Here is a 14809-nt window from a genome sequence, read left to right as displayed (position 1 = left end):
TAACTTAGGGTTCATTTTAATATTATCGGATATTTCATCTAATTTGTTACTAAATCATGAATATGTTTTATTCTCTTAATTGTAGTACTTTGACGAATACAAATCTTACTCAAGAGCTCATTTGGATGAAATGAAGGATGAATTGTGTCAATTCATTATTGATCATAGAATCATATAGGTTGTAGTTGTTGTACATATATGTATGGAATGTTGTTGTACATGCATGAATATCAATATATTAATGTTGTATATATGGAGGATTAATGTTGTATATAAATGGATTCATGTTGTATATATCAATGGATTAATGGTGTATAACATTGGATTAAAGGATGAAATCAATATGAATTTTACACTTTTGCAGCATGCGAACAGGTTCCCAATTAAATACCCACTGTTTTTCAAACAAATTTTTTTTAAATAACTAACACTTTAGAGGGCGCTTTCTGTAGGAAGCGCCCTCTAAACACTTTACATTGACAACTTTAGAGGGCGTTTTGTCCAGAAAGTGCCCTCTAAGGTGGCCCTTTATGGACCACTCCAGAGGGTGCTTTTTTCTGAAAGCGCACTATAATGTGGCCCTTAAAGGGCCACTTTAGAAAGCGCTTTCTCCGGGAAAACAAAGCGATGTCTTTACCTATGCCAGCGCCACTTTAGAGGGTGCTTAAAAGCGCTGTTATAGGCTAAAATAAGCGCCCTCTTTTCCCTTATTTGACGTAGTGTTAGCTTATCGATTAGACAATGCAAATAATCAATTAGAAAGTGAAAATCAATTAGATAATGCAAATAATCGATAATTGTTGCCAAAATGGAAGGTTTATATAGAGAGTCGTTACCAATATTTAAGAAAGTGTCATAATTGATTATGAACTCGATTAGGATTCATCTAATAGATTAGGTTATAAGTCTAATCGATTAGGCAGTTTGAAAAATAATTTCCTAATCAAGCAGAAAATCCCCTACTTAACTTGCTAGGCTCCAAAAACATTTTTTATGGTTATTTTAATTAAAAAGATAGAGGATTTTCAATGTTTCAAGTGTGTGTGTGTGTGTGTGTGTGTGTGTGTGTGTGTGTGTGTGTGTGTGTGTGTGTGTGTGTATGTGTGTGTGTGTGTGTGTGTTGTACCCCAAAATTTTCCCTCCTCTTTTCATCTTTTCACTCAATCCTTAATTTGAGAATCATCTGCACACATTCATGCTTCATTCATATACATCATTTATTCATTGATACTTAATAATTTCTCATGATAAATTCAAACTTCTTGGCTTGCAAAATCTAGGGTTTGTGTGTGGATCAAATCTCAAAGGTATGGCTTGGCTGATCCTCTGGTCATAGGGGATGTGAAACCCTAGTTTCTTGATCTTTGAGATGTGGATTCAAAGAGACCTCATCATGACATTCCTCAGGGCATTCAACCCCTAATTCTTGATGGTGTTTCTATGGGACCTTGTGGATGCTCTTTTGGGCCTCATCTTGACTACCTAAACCTTAATATAGGACTCCCACTTGATCATGGCTCCATAAACCCTAGTTATGTCTACCACCCATTATGTAGGTTCATAACCCTAATTTCATCTTTTCTTTCATTCCACTGTGGCTTAATTCTCTTTCTTGGTCAAATGGAAGTCACCCAACCTCTTGTGCATAGGTCATGCTTGTTTATCCTCTTGCTTTTGATCCCATAGACTTCATGCTCCCACATGTGCATCTTGTGCTTGTGTCCATTGGTTTGTACCCAAGTACATGCCTTGCTATATCATCTGATCATCCTCATGCCATTGGTACTTGGTCCATGAGTCTTGGTTTAGGGTTCATGCAAATTATAGTCTTGTTCACCATTCATTAATCTAGGTTATGGCCATAGTTCATTTTTAATCCATTTCAAGCATGTTCACACAATGTTCATGTTCAAGTTCATCAGTTAATTCAATATCAAATTCATTAATTCAAAGTGCCAATTCTATTCATAAATATTAATTTCCACCATTACAAGTCATAAGATATCCATTACATGAAAAACTACACAAAATTGACATGTTGACCAAATGTTAACTTTGGTCAATAGTTGACTTTTTGGTTCAAATGTCAACTCAACCCTTTTTTCCCAAAAGTCCTAAAACCCTAAATCCCAATTCTAATTCCATTCCTAATCTTGAATCTTTGATCCTTGATCTTGGAGTTTGCCTTTTGCACATGATAATCCAAAATCCATTTTTGATGTCATACAACCTTGGTTCAACCACCACCCTCCATGAAACCATGACCTACAATGAGAAACAATGCCAAAGTGAAGTAAGCAAATAAACACAATGCACACATGCTGCAAAATTACCAAGTCATCATGCCTACACAAAAAGCAGCAATGCCATGCACATGCCATCAAAACTATAACAAAACCATACATGTTCATGACGTGTATAATAATCTAAACAGAACCAACAATGCAATGTTACAAGTAAGCATGACCATTACTTAGCATGTTAGTCCAACATTTCCAAGCCTGCATCACCATCGAGCCACAACAGACCCATTCAACACATAAAACCTACAGAAATCTAACCAAGTCATTAGATAGTCATTAGGGTCCTGTAGCAAGTCATCATGCATAACTAATAAACATGCCTGTAACATGAGAAAGATCAAAACCTGCAGCAAATCATACACCATAATACTTGCTACAACCATCTTGTAGAATTCCCACTGTAGAACCACACATATGCACATGTCAAAGTTTTAATGGACTTGCAATGGTCAACAAAAACAAACTCCAAACATGCTTGTAGAACTGGCAATGGTGCAAAGAAAAATCCATAGCATCAAGCACCATCAAATAGAAATGCAATTGAGCAGACATTCAGGCAATGCATACCTACTATCACCTGGTACTTGACCAAATAAACCCTGCAAAATTACAATTTTGAGCAAAACTATGCAAACCTAGCAATTCAACAAAGACAAGGCCATGCAGTGCAATCAACAAGTCAATCAATAAACCAACCCATTTTCCAAACTGACTCTAACTCTAATCAAAGAACAACCTTAAACTCACTCTCAAATGAACTTAAAAGGCAGTTTCAAATCAAACAAATCCACCATCAAACTATTTCTAATCTAACTAAACTAACAGCTTTGACACTTCATTAGGCTTTTGACCCTTTCATCATTAACCAACTAATAGTATGATGGCAAAAATTCAGGATTTATGATTAATAGGTAATTTCTAACATAACAATTAATTAAACATGCATTAACAGTCAATTAACCAATTCTGTAATTAATGGTACATCGACTATCTCCACCAACATGGTAGTGACCTCATAGAATGTAGTTTGTAGCTAACCAAAATATAGTTTAAACAGATAATCTCTCCTAGCTATAACAAAATGTTGTAACAAATTTGTAACCAACTCAAAGAGTTTTAACAAAGTAACTAACTCAACTAACATAATGGCTAATTTCAAAGTAATTTGAGTTAAATTTCACCTGCATTTGGATTGGATTTCTAACAGAATGCAAGAGAGAGAAGTCTATAAATTTCAGATCGCCACCACCAAGTTGAGGGGAACCTTCATTTCACAGATTTTTCTCTCTTGATCTCCTCTGGAGATTTCTCTCTCAACCTTACTTATAGGCATTCCCTAGAAGCCATTGAACCTCATCATCAGAGCTTCAATTGACTTGTGCTAAGCTTCCAACCATCAAGCTCTCACGCGCAAACCAATCGCTTCTACAGAGTCATAGAGAAGAAGGAGCAAGAAGATAGAAGGAAGAAGAGGGAGCAGTCGAAGAGCAGAGAAATAGGAGAATTGTAAAGTACCTGGGTTCATTGCCATCTCTGAATCTGCTTTGGTAGGTCTTCGAACGTTCTTCCTTTCTTCCCAAATTATTGTTATGCATTGCTTGAGTGGAGGCTGAGAAGGGATGTCCCTAAGTTGGTAGGTTGAATCACGCAATGTGGAAATTTAATTTGAATTTCGTTTCCTAGGGTTCTTAATCTGTGTCATTCAATTTGGATGGATGAACAAAAATTGGAAAAGATTAATGAGGGATTTAGGTAGAGCTCATTGGGAGGAAGGAAATGGTATATATTTCGTAAGGTTCGGCCCTCCGCCACCGGCAGAGGCGATTTCCAGTGCGAAGGAGGAAGGTCTTCAAGTGAGGGAGCTGAGTTGATGTTTTGATTTGAATGTTTGAAGCATGTGATGATGAGCGATGGATCTTGGGCCCGTTTGTTGTGGCTTTTTTTTAAAATGATTTTTATAGTGTTATATATTTTAGTGTAAAAAAAATTTACAAAGAAACTTTTCATAAAAGCTTCAAATGAAAATTTTGTTTGAATAGTTATTCTTAAAATGTTATTTTAGGTACTTTATCATTTTATCGAAACTTCTTTTGGATATCAAAATTTCAAAAAATCACTTAATTTTGAATCTATTTCAAATAGCTTTTTCTAAAAATCATTTTTGAGATACATTTTTTTTTAAATTGTGATTTTGACTATGTTTTGATCTTCAATAATGTATATTTATGTTATACAATGAATAATTCAATCTTTTAATATATAAAAAATAAATTTAGAAAAACTTGTAATATTTTGAAAAACATTTTTGTAAAATCCATTTTCAAAAATACAAAGAAAAATACCATTTTTTTAAAGCTAAAACAAACTGGCCCCTTGTTTCCCTCTTCCCTCATGTGGCTTACGCTTGTTGGCCCTCAGGCCCAACTATTGCTCATTACACCACCCCTCTCTTTTCATACCCCCTACTGGTTGGATTATACTTTGGGCTTGTGACTCCCATAGCCCAAATTCATTTTTCTAGTCCACTGGCTTCAAGGGCCATACACCTTTTTCGGACCCATTTCTTTTTGCTTTTAATCCCTTTGCTACTTTTTTTCTTAGTTTTTTTAATTCTTGATCAATTAGTATATCAATTAGGGTTTTAAAACTTAGAAACTAATTAGGTTTTTTTTAGAAATACATTTTAATTAGATTAATAGATTTAGGAATTAATTAGAATTAGACAATTTTCTAGAATAATTAGATTTGTTTAGGATTTAATTGATCTTAATTGATTGTCATGAATAGAATTAATTCAATGAAAATACCATTTTGCCCCTTAGAAGTTTGTTTTACTATTTTAGCCATATAACATGACATGCTCCCTTAAGAATTTTGACTTAAAATTTTTAATCAAGTTTTGATTAACAATTGCATGCTCCCTTAGGAATAGACTTTGAATTAAATTCTAACCATTAGATTAGGATTAATCATAGACCTCAAATTAATTTTAACCCTCTATTCAAGTTGATCAAAAGAAATTTTGATCAACTAAATCCTTTGATCTTGTATAATCCCACAATCCTATTCAAGTGATCAAAAGACCCTTGATCACTTGATAAGACTTTTTCTGTAAGTTGTGGAGCTCAAAGCCTCAAGTCAGACTCTCGATAAAGGCATCCTCAGTCATATCAAACAACAGATTATACAAGATACATCAAAGGTGGTTCTTCAAGAGCTTGTTAATCCAAGTTAGAATTGTGTGGCATGAGCCTTAAGCAATAAAGAATGAATGAGAGTGGAGAATTTCATTAACTCATTCTGAGTACCTTTGGGTACGGGACAATTGACCTAGTTGCTCATCGTATTCACCTATATTCATATACTTTAGCATAACTCAAATCATATGATTGACAAGTATCTCCATTTACAAATAGCAGTGCAGCAAACAGAGGACTCCATCAACAACTTATAAATCATAATTCAAGTTGTATGACACGAGCCTTAAGAAATAGAGAATGAATGAGAGTGGAGAATTCTATTAACTCATTCTGAATATCGTTGGGTACGGGATGCATGACCCAATTTCTCATTGTATTCACCTCTATTTATAGACTTTAGTGAAATTAGAATCAAATGATTGATAAGGTCTTCATCATCATAGGGAGCATCAAGGATTCCTCTCTAGCAACTTGAAAGTTAGGATAAGAATTACTTGCCATGAGCCTTAAGTAGTAAAGAATGGATGAGAGTGGAGAATTCCATTAAATCATCCTGGATATCTTTAGGTACAGGGCACATGACCCAGTTGCTCATCGTATTCACCTTTAATCATAGACTTTAGTGTGGTTCATATCCAACGACTGCCAAGTCTTCTTCGTATTCTATTATCAATCAATCACTTCTTTTGCCTCAATCATCTTTCCGTCAACCCTAGTGGGTTGAACTACGAAAGCTCTGACTTTCTCATTGCACTGTGAGAATACGTAGGCATGAGAATTCATATTCTCCACGAGCTACCTTATTTATAAACACTTCATTCTTCAATCATCAATCAATACCATCTTTTTTAGATCAAAAATACTTTCTTTTGGACTCCGCGTACATCCTTTTAGGACGATATAACGACAGCCCACCTCGTGAATCAAGAGTCGTTTGGATCGTCCCTAAACATTTAATTAATTCCTTTTATAAGACGCTTGTTTACTCTTTGGTTCAGAGTCAATTCCTCCATGGATCCAAGATACCATTCATCTTTGATCTCGAACTGTCTATTCCCAAACCAGTGATATACTATTCCCTGTACTCAACAATACTTTCTTTTTGGCCCCATATATACCCTTTTAGGACGAAATAGCGGCAGTCCACCTTGTGAACCAAGAGTTGTTTGGATCTTACCCAGACATTTGATTCATTCTTTTTTGGCTAAGACGCCTGTTTACTTTATGGTTCAAAGTTCACTTTCCCTTTATGGATTCCCATGTTACCATTCTGTTGGTGTAAGTTATATTGTTCATCACTATCAATCTTCCTTTGTTCTAGTGGTTCCACGAACTACGAATGCTCTAATTTTCTCATTGCGCAATGAGAATACGTAGGCACAAGGATGTGAATCCTTGGCGAGCGTAATCCTAATTATTCCTTCTTCCTCCTTAGGGAACCATTCATATATTTCATGATTCATTATCTACTTTAAATCATAAACCATTCACCTTAGTGACATGTTGTTTCTTTAAAACTAAAAACAGATTTCTTTGGAATTTCATATACACCCTTTTAGGACCATATAGTGGAAATCCGCGCTCGCTAAGATGCAGTTTCCCTCTATGGTACAAACTCCACTTCTCCTAGGGATTCCAATACACCTTGACCTTTGGTTTCAAAGTACACCTCTTCAGTCACTTGTTACCATATCCTTCACTTCTATAACTTTGGTCATTCATTCCATTCATCTCCTCGATACATTCATAATCTACTACCTTCATTCATTCCATGTGATATACTAAAATTCTAGTTATCAGACTTTAGATGTCACACGGGTTGTTATGACATCCAATTCTGCACAGACAGGAATTATGCAGAACTTAAACGTAAGTGCAGTAAATAACACAAGTAATTGTTAACCCAGTTCAGTCCAACATGACCTACATCTGGGGGCTACCAAGCCAGGGAGGAAATCCACTATTAGTAGTATTAATTCAAAGCTAAACTCACCCGTTTACAACTTATCACTTAATCCCTACCCAATGCAATTTCAATCTTACACTAAGATCAGAGTTCCTACTCACTCCCCCTCAATCACCTCAGTGATTACTACCTTTAATCAATATTAAAGACAATTTGAAGTCACACTTCAAACAACTCTTGATTGTGCTTCACAGCTTTAATCAAGATACACAGCACTCACGCTTAAAAGCTTTGAGCGACACAACACTTACAACTCAATGAACACCCTATGCCACAGCAATCATCTACTTGATAATGGCTTGGCTTACAAGATACGTCTAATACAAGACTCACAAAAATACAGCAGTGAAGTATGATGGACACACAAAATCTTCACGCCTCAAAATCCCCGAAACTGAATGAAGGAACGCCTTCCTTTTTATATTGCAGTACCTGGGCTTTTGCACTTGTATTCTCCTGAATTTAAGGTCACGCGAGTTCCCATAAATTCAATATCTAGGTTACTAACAAATAGGCTATTTGTTAGGTTCATTAAATGTAGCTTGGTTGTTGATTTCCTGGATTTTCTCTCAGCTGTTGAATCCCTGAAGAATAGCCTGAGAAAAAGCTGAAACAGAAAACTGAACAACCTACAATATAGCATATGCTGTCAGGAATGAATGTCACGACATTCAGCTTGACATCAAGGTCCATATGCTGAGTCTGTTTTTCCAGAAAACAGACTGTACAATTTTGCTAACCTGTACATGATCAAAATGACCATACTACAGTAACAGCTTACATTAATAAATGTCAAAGTGTCCAATTTAACATTTACACATTTGGCCTTAAGTTAGTTCTGTTATTCTCTTGAAGAACAGACTAAGTAACATGCTGAAGTATAGCAGAACACCACTTTGTCTAATGCTCAGTAGCTGCTGTCAATGATGAATGTCATAACATCCAGTTTGACATTCAGTCAGTAGGCCTTATGCCAGGTCTGGTCTTTCCTTGATAACCAGACTGGAAATAAATACTAAGTTCTAACAGAACACCAGCTGTTCTATTCCTTAGTATCTGCTGACAGGTATGAATGTCACAGCATCCAGTTTGACATTCAATAAATCCTGTGTTAGCTAATCCTGCAGTAACTACTCAAGTGTGTCATGACATCAGTCAAGACATCAGAGTACAGTTAGGTATTCTAACCTACAATGTAGTCACATATACATACCATGTCATGACATCAGTCAAGACATTAGTAACTAGCTAGTGTTTTACCATATAATGCAGCCAATTAAGCACCTACAAACTCCCCCTTTGGCAAACTTTTGGCTAAAACACTTTGATCCCCATAACAGAGTTCATAGCAGCGGAATCACACACCTAGCAGGAAATAAGCTTAGCTAATACACTCAGAGTGGCAGCACACTCACACACATGGAAGTTAAATAAAAACTTCACAAAGCAGCACACATACAGAAGTTAAATCTAAAATCTAAACTTCAACTCAGAGCAGCTGCAGGGGAGGGAGTTAAATAAAAACTTCACACACAGCAGCATACAAACAGAAGCTAAATACACACTTCATCACACATCAGCTGCAGTAGAGGAAAACTTCAATTTGTCATGTATGAGAACCTGTTTTAACAAAGTTTAACAAAGTAAACTTCTATTGTCCCGGGGTATCAGTTGTCACTCCCCCTTTTTGTCCAAAAAATGTTGCCAAAGCAACACTTTAAATTACAGATCCACAAATAGTAAGTAGAATTACACAAATGACAGAAAACACACAAAGACAAGTATTTAATCCTCAGCCTCATCATCAGCCTCCTCTTCAGAGCTGGCCTCCTCCTCATCCTCAGAACTTTGCCTCTCAGCTCCATCCGTGTCCTCAGCAGAAGTCTCCAATTGCAAGATGAGCTTTTCCAAAGCATGCTTTCTAGCCTCCAGCTCTTTGCAGGTCTCTCTGAGAACTGCAATAACAGCAGCTTTGTCTGGTTGGTTGCCAGCTTTGGATGTTTCTCCCGATGTCAAGACAATATCAGGGACATGCTTGCCCAGGAGCAGTTTGTAGCTGAAGGCCAATGGACTCTCTCTTCTTTTCACAAAGTCATTATCTGTCAGGATGTGTGGAAATTGATTCAGCACAATGCCACATATGAGAGATGGAAAGGCAATAGGTCCCTTCACACTAAAACTCCCAGCATGTTTCATTGTCTGATCAAAGATGTAAGTACCATAGTCCACCTTTGCCTTGGTTCCCACTGCATAGATGAACTTTCCTAACATCACAGACACAGTTGACTTGTGATTTGTGGGTACCCAGTTGGCTGCTCCAACTTTGTGTAACATTGCATACTTTACACTTAGTTGACTGGCCACCAGCTTCCCTTTGAGAGGCCATTTCCGGACTTGCTTTGCTGTGATGACTTGACAGATTGTATTGTCAGTCACTTCAAGCTCTGGTTGCACTTCATCTGATCTTCCCAAATACAGATTTATCACTGAGGGGGAAAAGGTCACACACTTGCCACGCACATAGACCTTTCTGAATTCTCTGGATTTCCCATCAGCATACTCCTCGAATAGATTTACAATGAACTCCTTCACTAAGGTCTCATAGCATTTAGGGAGTTGAGTCACAGTTCTCATCAACCCTGCCTCTTTGGTGAGATCCACAATCTCCTTACATTCTAATGCATTCTGAGCCAGTTCTCTCTTCAAGGCCAGCCTCTTGTGGTAGACATACTTCCACCTGTTAACACTGGAGGCAAAGTGGAAGGACACATTGTCAATGGGAACTTCTGGGACACTAGCAACCAACTTGCTAGAAGACGGCTTCTTCCTGGACATGGATGTTGTGACATCACATGGGACATCAGATTCAGACTCCACCACCACAGCCTTGGTCTTCAACTTCTTGGGCACCTCTTTGCTCCAAGGTTCGGCAGGTCCATGACCTTTCCTTTTGCGTGCACTCTCTGTCCCTATTTGCTTGTGAGGAGTTGTCTCATCAACTTCCTTGGATGGAGACCTTTGCATCACTGTCTTTTTCCCTCTCCTAGTTCTGACCCTCTTGGCTATGCTAGGGATAACCGAGGCCAACAGTTCGTTATCAGAGAACTCATCCAGGTTGACTGTGTCAGCTCTAGGGTTGGCCTCAACATCTTGAGGGACACTTACTTTCTCACCTCTCACCTTGCTTACATTTTTATCATTCTTAGGACCTTCTTCAGGTAATCCAGCCACATTTTCCCTTAACACAACTGCGGCTTCACGACATGCACCTTCATCGGGTACGATAGTGTTCAAGGGAACAGAAACCCCAGGAACATTCTGATCCTCGGACAGAATCTTAGTGACCATAGAGGCAATGGCATTGTGCACATACCTCGATCCTTCCTTGGAAGGGTTGTCCAGAGCGATAGCTGAGGAGATTCTGGAGACCATTTCTTTTGGTCTTCTTGCATGGGACGATGTTGCAGCGTTGACACTAACTTCCTCCCGGTTGGGATTGCTGAACTCCGTGTTGTGAGAATCGGACATGGTGGTATAGGAGGTGGTGTCGGATTGATGTGCCATGCTGAATATCTCAGAGGGAAGATGAACCGTTTCTTTGGAAGAGGGTTTGCACGAATGGGGTTTGAAGCGACTGAATGTGAAACGCTTTATGCAAGAGTAAGGTCTATTAGATTTTGACCACTCAGAGCTCACTATTTGTTGTTTAATAATTTGACTTATTAAACAGTAGCTAACTAACTTCATTAGTTTCTATAACTTTTCAGACGCACGCATTCCCTCTTTGCCCTTACTATTGTCACACTTAGTAGCGCACAATGTCATGACATTCCGGGTGACATTGTACCCTGTCTGCATCAGGTTTCTCCATACTAGGGATGACCACCTGCTACCACAACCTAGGTACTGAGTTTCTGCAGACGACAATAGTACACACCTTTGTCTGTCCCTTTTATCTACAGACAGATATGAGACTCTTCTCATAGCTCCCTTCGGAATGTTCTTCTTCATTCCTTTTCCCTTAAGGGGAACAAGTCTTCCATGCCCCAGCTTCCCTTCCTGATCTCCCTTGAGAGAGTCTTTAGATTTCGATAGATAGCAATTATCTTTGGATCTGTCTCCTCTCATCACTTCTTGATTGCACTCATTCAACACCACACATCCTCCCTTGGTAAATTCCACCTTGCATCCTTGGTCACATAGCTGGCTTATACTTATGAGGTTCACAGTTAGTCCTTTTACTAACAATACACCATTCAATTTTGGGGCTTCAGGACAGTCCAGCTTGCCAACACCCTTGACTTCTCTTTTAGTTCCATCACCAAATGTCACAAACTTGGTGGGAGGAGGATGCAGATTCACCACTAGGTTGCTCACCCCAGTCATATGCCTTGAGCAGCCACTGTCAAGGTACCATTCTTATCCGATATGTGCCCTTGAAGATGTGTGAGCAAGGTTAGCAATACACTGTTGATTCTCAGGAGTGAAGTGATGTTTAGATACCTGTTGCTTAGGATTGCCCTGAGATGAATGCTTAGCCGCCCATGTTTGTTTCTTACTGAGGACATTATGCGTAGACACCTTCTTCTTAGGCCTACCTTGTGAGGTCTGGTTTGGGTAACCATGTAGCCTATAGCAGAAGGGTTTTATGTGACCGAATCTACCACAGTAATGGCATCTCCATCTCTTGAATTTCTTCTTCTGATGATTGCTCATTCTGGGTCCTCGATGTTGAGACATTGGATGTGACTTCCCTTGGGATTTCTGAACTTTAGCCTTTGGGCGTTTACGTTCAGCTGAGGATCTTTTCCCAGAGCCTAAACCAGATGAGGTTCTAGACTTCTGTCCTATCTTCAGGATCTCTTCCACGGTGTCAGATCCCTTATTCAATAGTTTGATGGATTTGGTCATTTGGTCTAGCTTAGAGGTCAGTAAAGAAATCTCACTCTTCAGACCCTCTATGACTTTCAGCTGCTCTAGTTTCTCAGCTTCTAGCTCTTTGATGAGTTTCTTATGCTTTTCTCCTTGGATACAAACTTCTGCACTTTTAACACATAGTTCTTTATATGAGGCAGCAAGTTCATCCAAGGTGAGCTCATCTCCACTTGAGTTATCCTCTGAGGCACAGACACTGGTCAGAGCAGTGACATGTTTGGCAGATTCTCCTTCAGATTCACTCTCAGTGTCTTCTTCTGGCCAGGTGACAGATAGCCCTTTCCTTTGCCTCATGAGAAAGGTAGGGCAGTCATCCTTAATATGACCATATCCTTCACATCCATGGCACTGGATTCCCTTGCGTTGGTTGAACTTTTCTTCAGAAGTTGATCTTTTTCTTATGTCAGACGGAATGTTCTTGACATTGGGTCTACCCTGTTGATCAAATTTCTTTATGAGCTTGTTGAACTGTCTCCCAAGCATGGCTAAGGTTTCTGATATACTTTCATCATCTTCAGTATATCCTGCTTCTGACTCTTCTTCAGCATTAGATACAAAAGCTACGCTTTTGTTCTTCTTTTCAGTATTCTCACACAAGCCCATTTCAAAGGTTTGGAGAGAACCAATGAGCTCATCTACCTTCATATTGCAGATGTCCTGTGCCTCCTCTATGGCTGTGACCTTCATAGCAAATCTCTTAGGCAAGGACCTGAGAATATTTCTTACAAGTTTCTCTTCAGCCATTTTCTCACCTAGTCCACCAGAGGTGTTTGCAATTTCAAGAATATTCATGTGAAAGTCATGAATAGTCTCATCCTCTTTCATCCTCAGATTTTCAAACTTGGTGGTCAGCATCTGAAGTTTGGACATCTTCACCTTGGAAGTACCTTCATGAGTTACCTTGAGGGTATCCCAAACTTCCTTAGCTAGTTCACAGTGGTGCACCAGCCTGAAGATGTTCTTACTGATTCCATTGAACAATGCATTCAAGGCCTGGGAATTTCCAAGAGCTAATGCCTCTTGCTCCTTGTCCCACTCTTCTTCAGGAATCTGCACACTGACTCCATCTTCACCTGTCCTCATTGGATGTTCCCATCCTTTGTTGACAGCTCTCCAGACTTTGCTATCTAGAGATCTTAAGAAGGCTATCATACGAGACTTTGCCATCCAACATGGGTGGTCTATTTGAGTGTCCTATATCCTTGTCCATGGTACTAGAAAGTAACTTCCCTAGATCTCACCGAGAATATCACAGGCAGGGTGCCTGCTCTGATGCCAATTGAAATTCTATTTATCAGACTTTAGATGTCACACGGGTTGTTATGACATCCAATTCTGCACAGACAGGAATTATGCAGAACTTAAACATAAGTGCAGTAAATAACACAAGTAATTGTTAACCCAGTTCAGTCCAACATGACCTACATCTGGGGGCTACCAAGCCAGGGAGGAAATCCATTATTAGTAGTATTAATTCAAAGTTAAACTCACCCGTTTACAACTTATCACTTAATCCCTACCCAATGCAATTTCAATCTTACACTAAGATCAGAGTTCCTACTCACTCCCCCTCAATCACCTCAGTGATTACTACCTTTAATCAATATTAAAGACAATTTGAAGTCACACTTCAAACAACTCTTGATTGTGCTTCACAGCTTTAATCAAGATACACAGCACTCACGCTTAAAAGCTTTGAGCGACACAACACTTACAACTCAATGAACACCCTATGCCACAGCAATCATCTACTTGATAATGGCTTGGCTTACAAGATACGTCTAATACAAGACTCACAAAAATACAGCAGTGAAGTATGATGGACACACAAAATCTTCACGCCTCAAAATCCCCGAAACTGAATGAAGGAACGCCTTCCTTTTTATATTGCAGTACCTGGGCTTTTGCACTTGTATTCTCCTGAATTTAAGGTCACGCGAGTTCCCATAAATTCAATATCTAGGTTACTAACAAATAGGCTATTTGTTAGGTTCATTAAATGTAGCTTGGTTGTTGATTTCCTGGATTTTCTCTCAGCTGTTGAATCCCTGAAGAATAGCCTGAGAAAAAGCTGAAACAGAAAACTGAACAACCTACAATATAGCATATGCTGTCAGGAATGAATGTCACGACATTCAGCTTGACATCAAGGTCCATATGCTGAGTCTGTTTTTCCAGAAAACAGACTGTACAATTTTGCTGACCTGTACATGATCAAAATGACCATACTACAGTAACAGCTTACATTAATAAATGTCAAAGTGTCAAATTTAACATTTACACATTTGGCCTTAAGTTAGTTCTGTTATTCTCTTGAAGAACAGACTAAGTAACATGCTGAAGTATAGCAGAACACCACTCTGTCTAATGTTCAGTAGCTGCTGTCAATGATGAATGTCATAACA

At 38.6% G+C, this 14809-nt stretch overlaps 1 long non-coding RNA gene across 4 annotated transcripts; it reads right to left on the bottom strand.

The window, feature by feature from the left end:
• Window positions 1-1942: 1942 nt before the first annotated feature.
• LOC127127775 (uncharacterized) lies at window positions 1943-4218 on the bottom strand. Of its 4 annotated transcripts, none has more exons than XR_007805459.1 (4): window positions 3485-4218; window positions 2648-2902; window positions 2474-2556; window positions 1943-2265 (listed from the first exon to the last, which is right to left on the bottom strand). It is a non-coding gene; the product is annotated as an uncharacterized LOC127127775 (long non-coding RNA). The 4 variants fall into 4 exon arrangements; XR_007805463.1 differs by having other exon boundaries at window positions 2474-2546; XR_007805460.1 differs by having other exon boundaries at window positions 2474-2786; window positions 2871-2902.
• Window positions 4219-14809: the final 10591 nt, after the last annotated feature.

This window comes from Lathyrus oleraceus, chromosome 1, assembly GCF_024323335.1.
Source record: "Lathyrus oleraceus cultivar Zhongwan6 chromosome 1, CAAS_Psat_ZW6_1.0, whole genome shotgun sequence".
Lineage (NCBI taxonomy): Eukaryota > Viridiplantae > Streptophyta > Magnoliopsida > Fabales > Fabaceae > Lathyrus > Lathyrus oleraceus.
Note: the sequence above shows the minus strand (reverse complement) of the source record. Positions and strands in the feature narration are given on the sequence as shown.